Here is a 20,322-nt window from a genome sequence, read left to right as displayed (position 1 = left end):
GTTGAATTCCAGCGTGTCGCCACATCGCATTTCAGGCGATGAACCGGCAGGCCGAAAGACTTCTGGAGCGATGCAAGTCGCTCAGCTGCGGCGCTTGAACGCCGGAAGTGAGCAGACAGTTTTCGTGCCCTGTTCAGAAGGCCATCTAGGCCGGGATAGTGTGTTAAAAATTGCTGCACGACAAGGTTCAACACGTGAGCCATACAAGGTACGTGTGTCACCTTGCCCAGGCGAAGGGCCGCACCCAGGTTTGCAGCATTGTCGCACACGGCCTTACCAGGCTGCAGGTTGAGTGGAGACAACCATTTATTAAACTCGGACCGCAGAGCTGACCACAACTCCTCAGCTGTGTGACTCTTATTACCAAGACATGTCAAGCTAAAGACCGCCTGATGCCGTTGCGCTCGGCTGCCAGCATAGTAATGAGGCGTGCGTGATTCCTTCTGCGCAGTGAGAACGCTGGTGGCCTGACCAGGCAGGCTTGGGGCGGAGGTGGAGGACCCAGATGAGGTGGAGGATGCAGAAGCTGTGGCGGAACTTGGACAGACAGAGGATTGACACACAAGTCGTGGGGACGGCAAGACTTGTGCAGCAGACCCTTCACCATCTATCACCATAGTTACCCAGTGCCCAGTCAGTGACATGTAACGTCCCTGTCCATGCTTACTGGTCCAAGTATCGGTGGTGAAATGCACCCGTTCACACACAGAGTTTCTCAAGGAAGCGGTGATGTTGTGTGCGACATGCTGGTGTAGCGCGGGCACACCTTTCTTAGAGAAGTAGTGGCGACTAGGCATCTGGTACTGGGGCACAGCGACAGACATAAGGTCTCTAAAATCCTGTGTGTCCACTAGGCGGAAAGGCAGCATTTCGGTAGCCAACAGCTTACAGAGGGATAGAGTCAACCTCTTAGCTTTGTCATGGGTCGGAGGAAGTGGCCTTTTATTTGACCACATCTGAGGGACAGAGATCTGGCTGCTGTGTGTAGACGGTGTTGAGTAGGGTGTCCCTGGAAAAATGCAGGTTTGTGAGGAAAGTGCAGGCGGAGACATGATGTTGCCTTCATCCAACGTTGGTGCTATCGATGTCTGAGAGAGCTGTACACACTCACTTGTTTCCCCTTCCAAACCAACTGACGACCTTACAAGCAAACTGCCTGTTGCGGTTACAGTGGTGGAAGTTTTGCGTGGAAAAACAGGTGTGACAGCTGTCCCCACAGTCCTAGAAGATGAAGAGCGCGCGGATGCACTGGAAGGGGCGGGCGGTGGATGGTTCGCTCCGCTAGCCGGCATTGCAGCACGGTGAGCTTCCCACCGGGACTTATGATATTTATTCATGTGACGATTCATGGAAGAAGTTGTCAAACTGCTGAGGTTTTGACCTCTACTAACAGAATCATGACAAATGTTACATATCACATGAGTTGGGCGATCTTTTTCGATGTGAAAAAAGGCCCAGGCTAGGCAAGGCTTAGAGGCCATGCGACCTGTTGATCCACCCCGAATAATGCTCATAGGCAGAGTGGTGGCTGAGGATGCAGTTGTAGACGTGCTACCAGTGCTCCGACTCTGTCCAGGAAGGCGCAAGGTAACTTCGTCGTCGGTTGCATCCTCCTCCCCCGCCTCTGTTGACCTCCTCGAGTGCCTGACTGGGGGTTGACAGTAGGTGGGATCTAGAACGTCATCATCAATTGTTGTGTTTGCACTCCCCTCCCCCTCAGACCGAGCCTCTTCTTGCCCTGACCGAATATTTAAGTTGTCATCCCAATCGGGTATCTGCGTCTCATCTTCATCAGTATGTTCCTCATTGTCTATAACCACAGGTGTTACAGTTTGTGACAAAGGGTCAACATTATGCTCAGAAACTTGGTCCTCACGGCCTGAATCTGAGTCACAAAGGTTCTGGGCATCACTGCAGACCATTTCCTGTTCTGTACTCACTGTAGCTTGGGAGCAGACCTCTGATTCCCAGGCTATAGTGTGACTGAACAGCTCTGCAGACTCAGCCATCTCAGTTCCACCATACTGTGCAGGGCTGATGGAGACTTCAGAGCTGGGAGAAATCAAGTGTGATTGGGATGACAACTCAGAGGAATGGTGTTTTTTGGATGCGGTACTTGAAGTGGCTGAGAGGGCACTTGTTGGACCACTTGAGATCCATTCAAGCATTTTCCTTTTTTGCCCATCATCTACCTTTGTTCCTCTTGTTCGTGTCCGTAAAAAAGGGAGCACATCGGATTGTCCACAATAAGTAGTAGACATCTTACTTTTGCTAGTAGATGGTCTATCTTCAGCAGATGATAATGGAGCTTTGCCACCTTCCCCACTGACAAAACATTTTTTGCCTTTTCCACCACGCCTCTTCCCCTTTCCACCAGCATCTGTCATTTTGCCACTCATGTTGATTGCGACAAGATTGTGGACTGAAAATGTGGTAGTAAAAATTGAGAGGTGGTGAAGATTGCAGTGGTGGTCTAGCTTTATTAACAGCAGAATAATAAAGAATAAATATCCCTGACAATGTAACTTAGTTATAATTCGTTGGAGTGTGCAACGCAGGCAGACGTGCTGCAAATGTCTTGGCACTAGTGGGACTATAGCAAAGTCCAATAGCCACGTATAGGATGCCACTAGGTACACTGAGTGTTTGCTAGTATAATGGCTTCGTTATAATTAGTTGGAGTGTGCAACGCAGGCAGATGTGCTCTGCAAATGTCTTGGCACTAGTGGGACTATAGCAAAGTCCAATAGCCACGTATAGGATGCCACTAGGTACACTGAGTGTTTGCTAGTATAATGGCTTCGTTATAATTAGTTGGAGTGTGCAACGCAGGCAGATGTGCTCTGCAAATGTCTTGGCACTAGTGGGACTATAGCAAAGTCCAATAGCCACGTATAGGATGCCACTAGGTACACTGAGTGTTTGCTAGTATAATGGCTTCGTTATAATTAGTTGGAGTGTGCAACGCAGGCAGATGCGCTCTGCAAATGTCTTGGCACTAGTGGGACTATAGCAAAGTCCAATAGCCACGTATAGGATGCCACTAGGTACACTGTGTGTTTGCTAGTATAATGGCTGAGTTTAAAAAACTTGGAGTGTGCAATGCAGGCAGATGTGCTCTGCTAATGTCTTTGCACTAGTGGGACTATAGCAAAGTCCAATAGCCACGTATAGGATGCCACTAGGTACACTGAGTGTTTGCTAGTATAATGGCTTCGTTATAATTAGTTGGAGTGTGCAATGCAGGCAGATGCGCTCTGCAAATGTCTTTGCACTAGTGGGACTATAGCAAAGTCCAATAGCCACGTATAGGATGCCACTAGGTACACTGAGTGTTTGCTAGTAAAATTGCTTAGTTTAAAAAACTTGGAGTGTGCAATGCAGGCAGATGTGCTCTGCAAATGTCTTGGCCCTAGTGGGACTATAGCAAAGTCCAATAGCCACGTATAGGATGCCACTAGGTACACTGAGTGTGTGCTAGTATAATGGCTTCGTTATAATTAGTTGGAGTGTGCAACGCAGGCAGATGCGCTCTGCAAATGTCTTGGCACTAGTGGGACTATAGCAAAGTCCAATAGCCACGTATAGGATGCCACTAGGTACACTGTGTGTTTGCTAGTATAATGGCTGAGTTTAAAAAACTTGGAGTGTGCAATGCAGGCAGATGTGCTCTGCTAATGTCTTTGCACTAGTGGGACTATAGCAAAGTCCAATAGCCACGTATAGGATGCCACTAGGTACACTGAGTGTTTGCTAGTATAATGGCTTCGTTATAATTAGTTGGAGTGTGCAACGCAGGCAGATGCGCTCTGCAAATGTCTTGGCACTAGAGGGACTATAGCAAAGTCCAATAGCCACGTATAGGATGCCACTAGGTACACTGAGTGTGTGCTAGTATAATGGCTTCGTTATAATTAGTTGGAGTGTGCAACGCAGGCAGATGCGCTCTGCAAATGTCTTGGCACTAGAGGGACTATAGCAAAGTCCAATAGCCACGTATAGGATGCCACTAGGTACACTGAGTGTGTGCTAGTATAATGGCTTCGTTATAATTAGTTGGAGTGTGCAACGCAGGCAGATGCGCTCTGCAAATGTCTTGGCACTAGTGGGACTATAGCAAAGTCCAATAGCCACGTATAGGATGCCACTAGGTACACTGAGTGTTTGCTAGTATAATGGCTTCGTTATAATTAGTTGGAGTGTGCAACGCAGGCAGATGCGCTCTGCAAATGTCTTGGCACTAGTGGGACTATAGCAAAGTCCAATAGCCACGTATAGGATGCCACTAGGTACACTGAGTGTTTGCTAGTATAATGGCTGAGTTTAAAAAACTTGGAGTGTGCAATGCAGGCAGATGTGCTCTGCTAATGTCTTTGCACTAGTGGGACTATAGCAAAGTCCAATAGCCACGTATAGGATGCCACTAGGTACACTGAGTGTTTGCTAGTATAATGGCTGAGTTTAAAAAACTTGGAGTGTGCAATGCAGGCAGATGTGCTCTGCTAATGTCTTTGCACTAGTGGGACTATAGCAAAGTCCAATAGCCACGTATAGGATGCCACTAGGTACACTGAGTGTTTGCTAGTAAAATTGCTTAGTTTAAAAAACTTGGAGTGTGCAATGCAGGCAGATGTGCTCTGCAAATGTCTTGGCCCTAGTGGGACTATAGCAAAGTCCAATAGCCACGTATAGGATGCCACTAGGTACACTGAGTGTGTGCTAGTATAATGGCTTCGTTATAATTAGTTGGAGTGTGCAACGCAGGCAGATGCGCTCTGCAAATGTCTTGGCACTAGTGGGACTATAGCAAAGTCCAATAGCCACGTATAGGATGCCACTAGGTACACTGAGTGTTTGCTAGTATAATGGCTTCGTTATAATTTGTTGTAGTGTGCAACGCAGGCAGATGCGCTCTGCAAATGTCTTGGCACTAGTGGGACTATAGCAAAGTCCAATAGCCACGTATAGGATGCCACTAGGTACACTGAGTGTGTGCTAGTATAATGGCTTCGTTATAATTAGTTGGAGTGTGCAACGCAGGCAGATGCGCTCTGCAAATGTCTTGGCACTAGTGGGACTATAGCAAAGTCCAATAGCCACGTATAGGATGCCACTAGGTACACTGAGTGTTTGCTAGTATAATGGCTTCGTTATAATTAGTTGGAGTGTGCAACGCAGGCAGATGCGCTCTGCAAATGTCTTGGCACTAGTGGGACTATAGCAAAGTCCAATAGCCACGTATAGGATGCCACTAGGTACACTGAGTGTTTGCTAGTATAATGGCTTCGTTATAATTTGTTGTAGTGTGCAACGCAGGCAGATGCGCTCTGCAAATGTCTTGGCACTAGTGGGACTATAGCAAAGTCCAATAGCCACGTATAGGATGCCACTAGGTACACTGAGTGTGTGCTAGTATAATGGCTTCGTTATAATTAGTTGGAGTGTGCAACGCAGGCAGATGTGCTCTGCAAATGTCTTGGCACTAGTGGGACTATAGCAAAGTCCAATAGCCACGTATAGGATGCCACTAGGTACACTGAGTGTTTGCTAGTATAATGGCTTCGTTATAATTAGTTGGAGTGTGCAACGCAGGCAGATGCGCTCTGCAAATGTCTTGGCACTAGTGGGACTATAGCAAAGTCCAATAGCCACGTATAGGATGCCACTAGGTACACTGTGTGTTTGCTAGTATAATGGCTGAGTTTAAAAAACTTGGAGTGTGCAATGCAGGCAGATGTGCTCTGCTAATGTCTTTGCACTAGTGGGACTATAGCAAAGTCCAATAGCCACGTATAGGATGCCACTAGGTACACTGAGTGTTTGCTAGTATAATGGCTTCGTTATAATTAGTTGGAGTGTGCAATGCAGGCAGATGCGCTCTGCAAATGTCTTTGCACTAGTGGGACTATAGCAAAGTCCAATAGCCACGTATAGGATGCCACTAGGTACACTGAGTGTTTGCTAGTAAAATTGCTTAGTTTAAAAAACTTGGAGTGTGCAATGCAGGCAGATGTGCTCTGCAAATGTCTTGGCCCTAGTGGGACTATAGCAAAGTCCAATAGCCACGTATAGGATGCCACTAGGTACACTGAGTGTGTGCTAGTATAATGGCTTCGTTATAATTAGTTGGAGTGTGCAACGCAGGCAGATGCGCTCTGCAAATGTCTTGGCACTAGTGGGACTATAGCAAAGTCCAATAGCCACGTATAGGATGCCACTAGGTACACTGTGTGTTTGCTAGTATAATGGCTGAGTTTAAAAAACTTGGAGTGTGCAATGCAGGCAGATGTGCTCTGCTAATGTCTTTGCACTAGTGGGACTATAGCAAAGTCCAATAGCCACGTATAGGATGCCACTAGGTACACTGAGTGTTTGCTAGTATAATGGCTTCGTTATAATTAGTTGGAGTGTGCAACGCAGGCAGATGCGCTCTGCAAATGTCTTGGAACTAGAGGGACTATAGCAAAGTCCAATAGCCACGTATAGGATGCCACTAGGTACACTGAGTGTGTGCTAGTATAATGGCTTCGTTATAATTAGTTGGAGTGTGCAACGCAGGCAGATGCGCTCTGCAAATGTCTTGGCACTAGAGGGACTATAGCAAAGTCCAATAGCCACGTATAGGATGCCACTAGGTACACTGAGTGTGTGCTAGTATAATGGCTTCGTTATAATTAGTTGGAGTGTGCAACGCAGGCAGATGCGCTCTGCAAATGTCTTGGCACTAGTGGGACTATAGCAAAGTCCAATAGCCACGTATAGGATGCCACTAGGTACACTGAGTGTTTGCTAGTATAATGGCTTCGTTATAATTAGTTGGAGTGTGCAACGCAGGCAGATGCGCTCTGCAAATGTCTTGGCACTAGTGGGACTATAGCAAAGTCCAATAGCCACGTATAGGATGCCACTAGGTACACTGAGTGTTTGCTAGTATAATGGCTGAGTTTAAAAAACTTGGAGTGTGCAATGCAGGCAGATGTGCTCTGCTAATGTCTTTGCACTAGTGGGACTATAGCAAAGTCCAATAGCCACGTATAGGATGCCACTAGGTACACTGAGTGTTTGCTAGTATAATGGCTGAGTTTAAAAAACTTGGAGTGTGCAATGCAGGCAGATGTGCTCTGCTAATGTCTTTGCACTAGTGGGACTATAGCAAAGTCCAATAGCCACGTATAGGATGCCACTAGGTACACTGAGTGTTTGCTAGTAAAATTGCTTAGTTTAAAAAACTTGGAGTGTGCAATGCAGGCAGATGTGCTCTGCAAATGTCTTGGCCCTAGTGGGACTATAGCAAAGTCCAATAGCCACGTATAGGATGCCACTAGGTACACTGAGTGTGTGCTAGTATAATGGCTTCGTTATAATTAGTTGGAGTGTGCAACGCAGGCAGATGCGCTCTGCAAATGTCTTGGCACTAGTGGGACTATAGCAAAGTCCAATAGCCACGTATAGGATGCCACTAGGTACACTGAGTGTTTGCTAGTATAATGGCTTCGTTATAATTTGTTGTAGTGTGCAACGCAGGCAGATGCGCTCTGCAAATGTCTTGGCACTAGTGGGACTATAGCAAAGTCCAATAGCCACGTATAGGATGCCACTAGGTACACTGAGTGTGTGCTAGTATAATGGCTTCGTTATAATTAGTTGGAGTGTGCAACGCAGGCAGATGCGCTCTGCAAATGTCTTGGCACTAGTGGGACTATAGCAAAGTCCAATAGCCACGTATAGGATGCCACTAGGTACACTGAGTGTTTGCTAGTATAATGGCTTCGTTATAATTAGTTGGAGTGTGCAACGCAGGCAGATGCGCTCTGCAAATGTCTTGGCACTAGTGGGACTATAGCAAAGTCCAATAGCCACGTATAGGATGCCACTAGGTACACTGAGTGTTTGCTAGTATAATGGCTTCGTTATAATTTGTTGTAGTGTGCAACGCAGGCAGATGCGCTCTGCAAATGTCTTGGCACTAGTGGGACTATAGCAAAGTCCAATAGCCACGTATAGGATGCCACTAGGTACACTGAGTGTGTGCTAGTATAATGGCTTCGTTATAATTAGTTGGAGTGTGCAACGCAGGCAGATGCGCTCTGCAAATGTCTTGGCACTAGTGGGACTATAGCAAAGTCCAATAGCCACGTATAGGATGCCACTAGGTACACTGAGTGTTTGCTAGTATAATGGCTTCGTTATAATTAGTTGGAGTGTGCAACGCAGGCAGATGCGCTCTGCAAATGTCTTGGCACTAGTGGGACTATAGCAAAGTCCAATAGCCACGTATAGGATGCCACTAGGTACACTGTGTGTTTGCTAGTATAATGGCTGAGTTTAAAAAACTTGGAGTGTGCAATGCAGGCAGATGTGCTCTGCTAATGTCTTTGCACTAGTGGGACTATAGCAAAGTCCAATAGCCACGTATAGGATGCCACTAGGTACACTGAGTGTTTGCTAGTAAAATTGCTTAGTTTAAAAAACTTGGAGTGTGCAATGCAGGCAGATGTGCTCTGCAAATGTCTTGGCCCTAGTGGGACTATAGCAAAGTCCAATAGCCACGTATAGGATGCCACTAGGTACACTGAGTGTTTGCTAGTATAATGGCTTCGTTATAATTAGTTGGAGTGTGCAACGCAGGCAGATGCGCTCTGCAAATGTCTTGGCACTAGTGGGACTATAGCAAAGTCCAATAGCCACGTATAGGATGCCACTAGGTACACTGAGTGTTTGCTAGTATAATGGCTTCGTTATAATTTGTTGTAGTGTGCAACGCAGGCAGATGCGCTCTGCAAATGTCTTGGCACTAGTGGGACTATAGCAAAGTCCAATAGCCACGTATAGGATGCCACTAGGTACACTGAGTGTTTGCTAGTATAATGGCTTCGTTATAATTAGTTGGAGTGTGCAACGCAGGCAGATGCGCTCTGCAAATGTCTTGGCACTAGTGGGACTATAGCAAAGTCCAATAGCCACGTATAGGATGCCACTAGGTACACTGTGTGTTTGCTAGTATAATGGCTGAGTTTAAAAAACTTGGAGTGTGCAATGCAGGCAGATGTGCTCTGCTACTGTCTTTGCACTAGTGGGACTATAGCAAAGTCCAATAGCCACGTATAGGATGCCACTAGGTACACTGAGTGTTTGCTAGTAAAATTGCTTAGTTTAAAAAACTTGGAGTGTGCAATGCAGGCAGATGTGCTCTGCTAATGTCTTTGCACTAGTGGGACTATAGCAAAGTCCAATAGCCACGTATAGGATGCCACTAGGTACACTGAGTGTTTGCTAGTATAATGGCTTAGTTAGAATGAGTTGGAGTGTGCAGAGGACAAGAGGGTACAGTGGCAGGATTGTGGTGCTCTGGGTAGAGGAATGGAAGCCTGCCTTTCTATTCCCTCCTAATGGTGAAATGCAGGGAGGAAATCCCTGACCTGGGCTACACAGACGCTGTTGCTGTTTGCAGGACCTGTCACCTATGGCTCTCTGACCCTGCCGGTACGAGCCCTTAAAAGGACTGCTAGAATGTGCTCTCCCTAAGCTGTCTAACGCTGTGTATGCAGCGCATACAGCTGTATCGGCGATAGGACAAAGGACGGAACTGCGACAGTGATGTCTGACACCAAAGACGCAGAAGGCAGATAATGGCGATCGTGAAGAAAATGTCCGGTTTTATAATGCAGGGACATGTGACATGCAGATCCTATCACACATGCCGTTGCTTCTCTGCCTCAAAGTCCACTTAGGTGTGTGTGTGTCTGTGATTGGCTGACATGCTGGCCAGCCCCACAAGACGCGCGCGCTTAGGGAAGGAAGACAAGAAAAAAAAAAAAAAAAATGGCGATCGCCATTATAGAAACAGCAGTGATCTGAAGGCGCTGTTCACGCACACTATACACTGAAATGTGATAATAGTTTGATTCACAGAGTGACTTACACTATTACAGCAGAAACCAAGCTAAGATTTAGCTGTTTTTTGGCTGCTAGAACCGTTCTCGAACGTTTCTAGAACTATCGAGCTTTTGCAAAAAGCTCGAGTTCTAGTTCGATCTAGAACATGCCCCAAAATCACTCGAGCCTAGAACTGGAGAACCACGAACCACGAACCGCGCTCAACTCTAGTCCTGAGTCCTATCGCCGATACTGCTGTATGCGCTCCATACATAGCGCTGGACAGCTTAGGGAGAGCACTTTCTATCAGTCCTTTTAAGGGCTCGTACGGGCAGGGTCAGAGCCATAGGTGACAGGTCCTGAAAATAGAGACAGCGTCTGTGTAGCTAAGGTCAGGGATTTCCTCGCTGCATTTCCCCATTAGGAGGGATAGAAAGGCAGGCTTCCATTCCTCTACCCAGAGACCCACAACCCTGGCACTGTACCTTCCTGTCCTCTGCACACTCCAACTCATTAAAACTAAGCCATTATACTAGCAAACACTGAGTGTACCTAGTGGCATCCTAAACGTGGCTATTGGACTTTTGTATAGTCCCACTAGTGCAAAGATATTTGCAGCACATCTGCCTGCATTGCACACTCAAACTCATTGTTACTAAGCCATTATACTAGCAAACACTGAGTGTACCTAGTGGCATCCTAAACGTGGCTATTGGACTTTTGTATAGTCCCACTAGTGCAAAGGTATTTGCAGCATGTCTGCCTGCATTGCACACTCAAACTTATTGTTACTAAGCCATTATACTAGCAAACACTGAGTGAACCTACTGGCATCCTAAACGTGGCTATTGGACTTTTGTATAGTCCCACTAGTGCAAAGATATTTGCAGCACGTCTGCCTGTATTGCACACTCAAACTCATTGTTACTAAGCCATTATACTAGCAAACACTGAGTGTACCTAGTGGCATCCTAAACGTGGCTATTGGACTTTTGTATAGTCCCACTAGTGCAAAGATATTTGCAGTACGTCTGCCTGCATTGCACACTCAAACTCATTGTTACTAAGCCATTATACTAGCAAACAGTGATTGAACCTAGTGGCATCCTAAACGTGGCTATTGGACTTTTGTATAGTCCCACTAGTGCAAAGATATTTGCAGCACGTCTGCCTGCATTGCACACTCAAACTCATTGTTACTAAGCATTATACTAGCAAACACTGAGTGTACCTAGTGGCATCCTAAACGTGGCTATTGGACTTTTGTATAGTCCCACTAGTGCAAAGATATTTGCAGCACGTCTGCCTGCATTGCACACTCAAACTCATTGTTACTAAGCCATTATACTAGCAAACACTGAGTGAACCTAGTGGCATCTTAAACGTGGCTATTGGACTTTTGTATAGTCCCACTAGTGCAAAGATATTTTCAGCACGTCTGCCTGCATTGCACACTCAAACTCATTGTTACTAAGCCATTATACTAGCAGACACTGCTGCCAGTTTAAGGGCCGTAGTTGCATTGTCAGTGATTATTGTTGTTTATTCTGCTGTTAATAAAGATAGACCACCGCTGCAATCTACACCACCTCTCAATTTTTACTACCACATTTTAAGTGCACAATCTTGTCGCAATCAAAATGAGTGGCAAAATGACAGATGCTGGTGGAAAGGGTAAGAGGCGTGTTGGAAAAGGAAAAAAAGGGTTTGTCCGTGGGGAAGGTGGCAAAGCTCCATTAACATCTGCTGAAGATAGATCATCTACCAGCAAAAGTAAGATGTCTACTACTTACCGTGGACAATCCGATGTGCTCCCTTTTTTACGGACACGGACAACTGGAACAAAGGTAGATGATGGCCAAAAAAGGAAAATGCTTGAATGGATCTCAAGTGGTCCAACAAGTGCCCTCTCCGCCACCTCAACTACCGCATCCAAAAAACACCAGTCCTCTGAGTTGTCATCCCAATCAAACTTGCTTTCTCCCAGCTCTGAAGTCTCCATCCGCCCTGCACAGTATGGTGGAACTGAGATGGCTGAGTCTGCAGAGCTGTTCAGTCACACTATAGCCTGGGAATCAGAGGTCTGCTCCCAAGCTACAGTGAGTACAGAACACGAAATGGTCTGCAGTGATGCCCAGAACCTTTGTGACTCTGATTCAGGCCGTGAGGACCAAGTTTCTGAGCATAATGTTGACCCTTTGTCACAAACTGTAACACCTGTTGTTATAGACAATGAGGAACATACTGATGACGATGAGATGCAGATACCAGATTGGGATGACAACTTAAATATTCGGTCAGGGCAAGAAGAGACTCGGTCTGAGGGTGAGGGGAGTGCAAACACAACAATTGATGAGGAAGTTCTAGATCCCACCTACTGTCAACCCACAGTCAGACACTCGAGGAGGTCAACAGAGGTGGTGGAGGAGGATGCAACTGATGATGAAGTTACCTTGCGCCTTCCTGGACAGAGTCGGAGTACTGGTAGCACGTCTACAGCTGCATCCTCAGCCACCACTCTGCCTATGAGCACTAGTCGGGGTGGATCAACAGGTCGCATGCCCTCTAAGCCTTGCCTAGCCTGGTCCTTTTTTGACATAGCAAAAGATCGCCCAAATTATGTGATCTGTAAAATTTGTCATGGCTCTCTTAGTAGAGGTCAAAACCTCAGCAGTTTGACAACTTCTTCCATGAATCGTCACATGAATAAATATCATATGTCCCGGTGGGAAGCTCACCGTGCTGCAATGCGGCCTAGCGGAGCGAACCATCCACCGCCTGCCCCTTCCAGTGCTCTTCATCTTCTAGGACTGTGGGGACAGCTGTTACACCAGGTTTTCCACGCACAACTTCCACCCATGTAACCGCAACAGGCAGTTTGCTTGGTAGGTCGTCAGTTGGTTTGGAAGGGGAAACAAGTGCGTGTGTACAGCTCTCTCAGACATCGATAGCACCAACGTTGAATGAAGGCAACATCATGTCTAAGCCTGCACTTTCCTCACAAAGCTGCATTTTTCCAGGGACACCCTACTCAACACCGTCTACACACAGCAGCCAGATCTCTGTCCCTCAGATGTGGACAAATAAAATGCCATTTCCTGCGACCCATGACAAAGCTAAGAGGTTGACTTTATCCCTCTGTAAGCTCTTGGCTACCGAAATGCTGCCTTTCCGCCTGGTGGACACACAGAATTTTAGAGACCTTATGTCTGTCGCTGTGCCCCAGTACCAGATGCCCAGTCGCCACTTCTTCTCTAAGAAAGGTGTGCCCGCGCTACACCAGCATGTCGCACACAACATCACCGCTTCCTTGAGAAACTCTGTGTGTCAACGGGTGCATTTCACCACCGATACTTGGACCAGTAAGCATGGACAGGGACGTTACATGTCGCTGACTGGGCACTGGGTAACTATGGTGATAGATAGTGAAGGGTCTGCTGCACAAGTCTTGCCGTCCCCACGACTTGTGTGTCAATCCTCTGTCTGTCCAAGTTCCGCCACTGCTTCTGCCTCCTCCACCTCATCTGGGTCCTCCACCTCCGCCCCAAGCCTGCCTGGTCAGGCCACCAGTGTTCTCACTGCGCAGAAGGAATCACGCACCCCTCATTACTATGCTGACAGCAGAGCGCAACGGCATCAGGCGGTCTTTAGCTTGACATGTCTTGGGAATAAGAGTCACACAGCTGAGGAGTTGTGGTCAGCTCTGCGGTCCGAGTTTAATAAATGGTTGTCTCCACTCAACCTGCAGCCTGGTAAGGCCGTGTGCGACAATGCTGCAAACCTGGGTGCGGCCCTTCGCCTGGGCAAGTTGACACACGTGCCTTGTATGGCTCACGTGTTGAACCTTGTTGTCCAGCAATTCTTAACACACTATCCCGGCCTAGATGGCCTTCTGACCAGGGCACGAAAACTGTCTGCTCACTTCCGCCGTTCAACCGCCGCAGCTGAGCGACTTGCATCGCTCCAGAAGTCTTTCGGCCTGCCGGTTCATCGCCTGAAATGCGATGTGCCGACACGCTGGAATTCGACTGTCCACATGTTACAGCGACTGTGGCAGCACCGTCGAGCCCTGGTGCAATACGTCATGACGTATAGCCTGGGCCAACGAGATGCAGAGGTGGGGCAGATCACCCTGATGGAGTGGTCTCCTATCAAGGACCTATGCACCCTTCTGCAGAGTTTCGACATGGCGACGAATATGTTTAGCGCTGACAATGCCATTATCAGCATGACAATTCCAGTCATTTACATGCTGGAGCACACGCTAAACACTATTCGGAGTCAGGGGGTGGGACAACAGGAAGGGGATGAACTACAGGAGGATTCATATGCGCGAGACACAACAACATCACCAAGGTCCAGACGTTCATCATCACAAAGGCGGCAGGCATGGGACCATGGGGAACAGGGATCAACAAGGGCGCATGGTAGCAGGCGAGATGTTGAGGAAGGTGCAGGAGAACATGAAGAAATGGAGGACGAACTGTCCATGGACATGGAAGACTCAGCGGATGAGGGAGACCTTGGTCAAATTTCAGTTGAAAGAGGTTGGGGGGAGATGTCAGAGGAAGAAAGAACGGTTAGCACCTCTATGCCACAAACACAGCGTGGACTTGGTCCGCGTGGCCGCGCAAGACACATGAGCGCCTTCTTGCTGCACTACCTCCAACATGACCCTCGTATTGTCAAAATTAGAAGTGATGATGACTACTGGCTTGCCACACTATTAGATCCCCGGTACAAGTCCAAATTTTGTGACATAATTCCAGCCATAGAAAGGGACGCACGTATGCAGGAGTATCAGCAGAAGCTGTTACTCGATCTTAGCTCGGCTCTTCCACCAAACAACCGTGCAGGTGCAGGGAGTGAATCTCCCAGTTGTAACTTGACAAACATGGGACGGTCTCGTCATCTTCAACAGTCTACCCGTACCAGTAGCACCGTATCTGGTGCTGGTAACAGCAATTTTATGGAATCTTTTCATAATTTTTTTAGACCGTCCTTTGCAAGGACACCAGAGACAACAAGTCTGACACACAGTCAACGGCTGGAGAGGATGATACAGGAGTATCTCCAAATGAACATCGATGCCATGACTTTGCAAATGGAGCCTTGCTCATTTTGGGCTTCAAATCTTGAAAAATGGCCAGAGCTCTCAACTTACACCTTGGAGATTTTGTCGTGTCCAGCTGCCAGTGTTGTCTCTTAACGTGTCTTCAGTGCTGCTGGGTGTGTGCTGACAGATAAGCGCACGCGTCTGTCCAGTGACAATGTGGACATACTGACGTTCATCAAAATGAACAAGTCATGGATCCACAAGGAATTTACTACCCCTGTGTCATCCTGGGGAGAGTAAATGCTTGTGGATTTGGAATGTGCTTGATGCAAATCAAAACATCCTGTTTGCAACTAGGGCACAAGTGCTGCCACTGATGGGGTGTCTGTGTGGCCCAATTTTTTGAAAAAAGGGAGACTCCGCTTGGAGTAACCCTTGCTTACATTGTTTTTAAAAGGAGCCAAGATGAACAAGTCATGGTTCAGCAAAGACTTTATCTACCTACCCCGGTGTCATGCTGGGGACGGTTAATTATGGCGTATTTTTGAATGTGCTTGATGCAAATCTAGCTGTGAAGTGTACAACTGGGGCACAACTGCTGCCACTGAATGGGTGGGTGTGTGTGGGGCCCAATTTTTGGAAAAAAAGGGAGACTCCGCTTGGAGTAACCCTTGCTTACATTGTTTTTAAAAGGAGCCAAGATGAACAAGTCATGGTTCAGCAAAGACTTTATCTACCTACCCCGGTGTCATGCTGGGGACGGTTAATTATGGCGTATTTTTTAATGTGCTTGATGCAAATCTAGCTGTGAAGTGTACAACTGGGGCACAACTGCTGCCACTGAATGGGTGGGTGTGTGTGGGGCCCAATTTTTGGAAAAAAAGGGAGACTCCGCTTGGAGTAACCCTTGCTTGCTGTGTTTTTAAAAAGGAGCCAAGATGAACAGAGCTGGGATCAGGAAAGACTTTATCTACCTACCCCGGTGTCATGCTGGGGACGGTTAATTATAGCGTATTTTTGAATGTGCTTGATGCAAATCTAGCTGTGAAGTGTACAACTGGGGCACAACTGCTGCCACTGAATGGGTGGGTGTGTGTGGGGCCCAATTTTTGGAAAAAAAAGGGAGACTCCGCTTGGAGTCACCTTGCGGTGTTTTACATGATTTTAGAAGGGCGTGCCATGCCTATATCTGTGTGTCCTCCTCTTTTTCCTTGTCCAGCTCTTTTGTTTTCGCATGAGTATATGTCCTTGTCACTTTCCCATGTGTTTGTGCTGTGTTGTGAGTTATTTGTCACCTTTTGGACACCTTAGAGGGTGTTTTCTAGGTGTTTTTATGTGTTTGTGAATGCCTGCCATTGTTTCCTATGCGGTTCGAGTTCGGTTCGTCGGACGTTCGACGAACCGAACTCGAACGGGACCTCCGTTCGGCAAACCGACCTCGAGCCGAACCGGGACCGGTTCGCTCATCTCTACTCTCAAAACGCAACCTAAATCAAAATCCCAGCGTTTAACATGCTTTTTTGACAAAATAAACGCATGTGTTTTTGACTTTATAGTAAGGGCATGATATGTCCTTTTACACACATAGTGTTACGAGCCGGCGCCACCATAGCCGCAAGCAGCCTGCTGCGGTTCCTGTTGCGCCCAGGCACCAGCTGCCGTTCTTGGCCGTGCCTCGGGTCGTCCAGTTGGCTGCTCCTTCCACCACGTCTAAGTGTGGAGAGGCGGCTAGTGCGCATGCGTGCGCCGATTTACCCCAGCCAGAGTCTAAGCCCGGTGTTTTGCCTAGTGAGCATGCTCAGCCTGATTGTGTTATGTCTGAGACTAAGTCCTCAGTTCAGGCTACTGAGCATGCTCCCACAATTAACCCTAACAGCCTCTTTGCACAGGTACTTGGACTTCGTGCTGTGTCTAAATTCTGGGATGTGCCTACTGAGCATGCTCAAACTGATAGTCTGCTTTCTGAGCCTGTTGCTCAGGCTACTGAGCATGCTCAGGCTACTGAGCATCAGAGGCTAGGTCCGGTAAGGACCTCACTGAGCATGTCCGTGAGGTGGCAGGCCCTGATAGGGCAGAGGGTGTCAGGTGTCCTGATGACGTGGCAACTCCGGACTGGCTCGCAGAGGCCCGCCCCTATGATCTGGCACCTCACCATTGGTCGTCAGACGATGACTGGTGAAGTGTTTGGGGCGTGGCTGCCATGAGGTCATCAATGACATGGCGGTTCCGGATAGGTCGCATGTGACGTCACTGATGACATGGCACTCTGCTATTGGACCTTGGTGGTTCCACCCTGGGTTTGGGGCGGACCCAGGTTATAAAAGAGGCTGGAGACAACATGGAGGTGCACAGTCTTCATTTAGAGTTCTTGGTGGCATAAGCCTTGTTGGAAGTGGTAGGTAGGGCTAGGAGAACGATGCCTGTCACGCCAAGATTTGTGGCTCAGCACATGAGGGTCAGGCGCCGTGCTTCCTTGCTACCGTTCCTGTTGTGCTAGAGCAGTCCAGTGGCATTAAGTGGGCTGCGGCTGCTGCGTCACCTGTTCAGTTGTGCCTCCTACGCACACGAACAGAATACCTGTTGCGTCACCTGTCCGAGAGTGCCCTCTACGCACACGGACAGTGTACCTGCTGCGCCACCTGTCCGGTTGTGCCTTCTACGCGCACGGACAGCGCACCCCAGAACCCCTGTGAAGTTAACAGGGTGTTCCTGGATTGGGTGTGTGAACCCTATTATCCTCCTCCGGCTTCCCAGTCAAATGCTACTGGTGTGACTACCTGGTCTGACATGTCCTTTACACACGTGGCCAGAAACGATAATCGGAGGACCACTCGGTCTGACGTGTCTTACACACGTGGCCGACAGGGCGCTGTTGCAGCGGTCTTCTCGGTCAACGCTAACTGGTTACCATCCGCCTGACGTGTTGTTACACACGTGGTCGGAGTAGCGTCCACTCCACCAAAACGCTAACTGGGTTGTCATCTGGTCTGACGTATCCCTACACACGTGACCGGTTCCTTGAGTTATCTAAGAGCCATCCAGCTCTATAGTCTCCGCCTAACCCACAGGGTGCCAGCAGCTCCATTACCATCTGGAGCGCGGTGGGCCCCGACTGGCGATTGGGATATATACCCCTGGTCCTAATCTGCCATTCCCCCCGTAACACATAGTCCGACAATTAAATTAATGAAAAAACATAATTTTACATTTTTTTATGCATAATATTTGATATTTGTTATCATTTTTCCTGTTCTTTCATAGTGTTTGAATGTTTAAACTTTATTTAGTAGTGTATTTGTATTCAAAGCACATCTGACTTTAAGCAATGAAAAAGCATGTAAATCGCGGTAAAAACGCAGCTAAAACGAGGTGAAAATGCAAGTGCATTTTTAGCGTTTTTGTGGTCAAAAACAAAGTTGTCAAAGACAATTTCTGCCAGAGGATGCGTTTAGAACTGCAAGAAACTCAACGCAAAGTGCGCACATAGCCTTAAGGTTAGCCTAGGAGCCCCTATTCCATCCCTACACCCCTGTGACACATGATGTTACCCCCAAGACCTTAAGTAGAAAGTTCAGAGGAACAAATTACTTGTTCAAAGGAACCCCAGGTAGCACAACACATTGAGCTTCTGCGATCCCAGACTCAAAATCCATGCCAAGTGTCGACACAAACACTCTCTTCTGGAGAATGGGGACAGGCTCCTCACAGGGTTCTCTTGGACAATGCATTGGCCTTAATGTTTTTAAAGCTAAGGCAACAACTTCGAAATTAAACCTATTGAAAAACAGCAACCAATGATCTTGTCTGTGTGTAATACACTTTGCAGACTTAAGATAGAGAAGATTTTTATGGTTGTTAAATACTATAACAGGATAGATAGCTCCCTGCAAAAGGTGTCGCCACACCTGAAATGCTAATTTGATAGCAAGTATTTCCCTATCACCAATATTATAGTTACCTTCAGCTGACAATAGTAATAATTTGTAATAATTTGTAAAACTTAAAAAAATATTGCAAGGCCTTAGGACGGTCCCATTTTAATATAGTTTTTAATTTAGCATGATCCATCCAAAAACCTTCTGCACAAATTACATACCCCCCAAAAAAGGAAATTCTTGTACGGCAAATACACACTTCTTAAGTTTAGCATACCACCCATTTTCCCAGAGAATTTGTAGTACCTGTCTGAGAAGTTCCACATGAACCCCATAATCCCATGAGTATATGAGAATGTCATCAAATTAAATGATTAAAGTCTTCCCCAAAAGATGAGAAAAAAACCATCATTAACAAAGCTGGAATACTGCAGGCATGTTGGTAACCCCCTGCAGCGTATTAAAAGCTGTATTTCACTCATCCCCTTGTTTAGCCTGGATCAGATTATAAACTAAGGTCAAGTTTAGAGATCCATTTACCACGGTCAATCTGAAAAGGTCAGAAATGAGTGGATGAGGATGATGATCCTGATCTGTTATTTGGTTGCGTTCCAGAACTCCAGGCACGGCCAAAACCTACTATACTTCTTTTTAACAAAAAAACACTCCAGTAGCAACTAACGACGAAGACAGCCTAATGTGCCCCTTCACTGAACATTCTGTAATTTACTCTTTGAGAGCTATTGTCTCAAGACCAAAAAAATTATAGAGTTTGCACTTGGGCAGTTTGACCCATGGATCAACCTTATGGTGCAGTCGCAAGGCCTATGGGACATCAACTCCTGACATCCTTTCTCTGAGAACACAGCACTAAGATCTAAGAGGAGATCAGGAAGACTGGTGGTAACCACTGAAATACAGGTTCCTAAACAGTGGTCTTTACAATATGTGCTCCACTTTATTATCTCCTGCAAATCAATGTTGGGGTTATGTAAGGCTATCAAAGGAAACCCCAAAACCATTTGTGCAGGAAGGCCCATGAGAACATAACATGATATTCGCTCTGAATGAAGTACCCCTGTACAAAGTTCCAGCCCCTCTGAGTAAAAGGTGAACACTTAATGGCAAAAATCTGAACAGGATTTGATAACACCTTCAAGTCCAACCCTGTGGAATGTGCAAACTGTTCAGAAATCATAACAACACATATCTCACAAAAAGAGCCATTAAATGTGAGCACCAGGCCTACCAAAGTAAGGCAGGAAGGGTGCCAGCACTACTCATAATGGGGATAATATACAAGAGAACAAGAGTAAAGTGCAATTATAAATAATTTTTATTGAATACACAACAAGAAATAGTAATTAAAATGGTACACTACAAAAAGATCTCTTAGGGATGCATATATATTAAACCCAGAAAAAATTCATAGTAGCCTATCCAATTAATCATAAATGTGACATATAGATGTCTATATTAAATGAGGGCTAACAGTTGAAGGGTCTAATATAGAAG

The sequence above is a fragment of the Anomaloglossus baeobatrachus genome, chromosome 3 (genome assembly GCF_048569485.1).
Source record: "Anomaloglossus baeobatrachus isolate aAnoBae1 chromosome 3, aAnoBae1.hap1, whole genome shotgun sequence".
Classification (NCBI taxonomy): domain Eukaryota; kingdom Metazoa; phylum Chordata; class Amphibia; order Anura; family Aromobatidae; genus Anomaloglossus; species Anomaloglossus baeobatrachus.
This window is presented reverse-complemented; position numbering follows the sequence as displayed.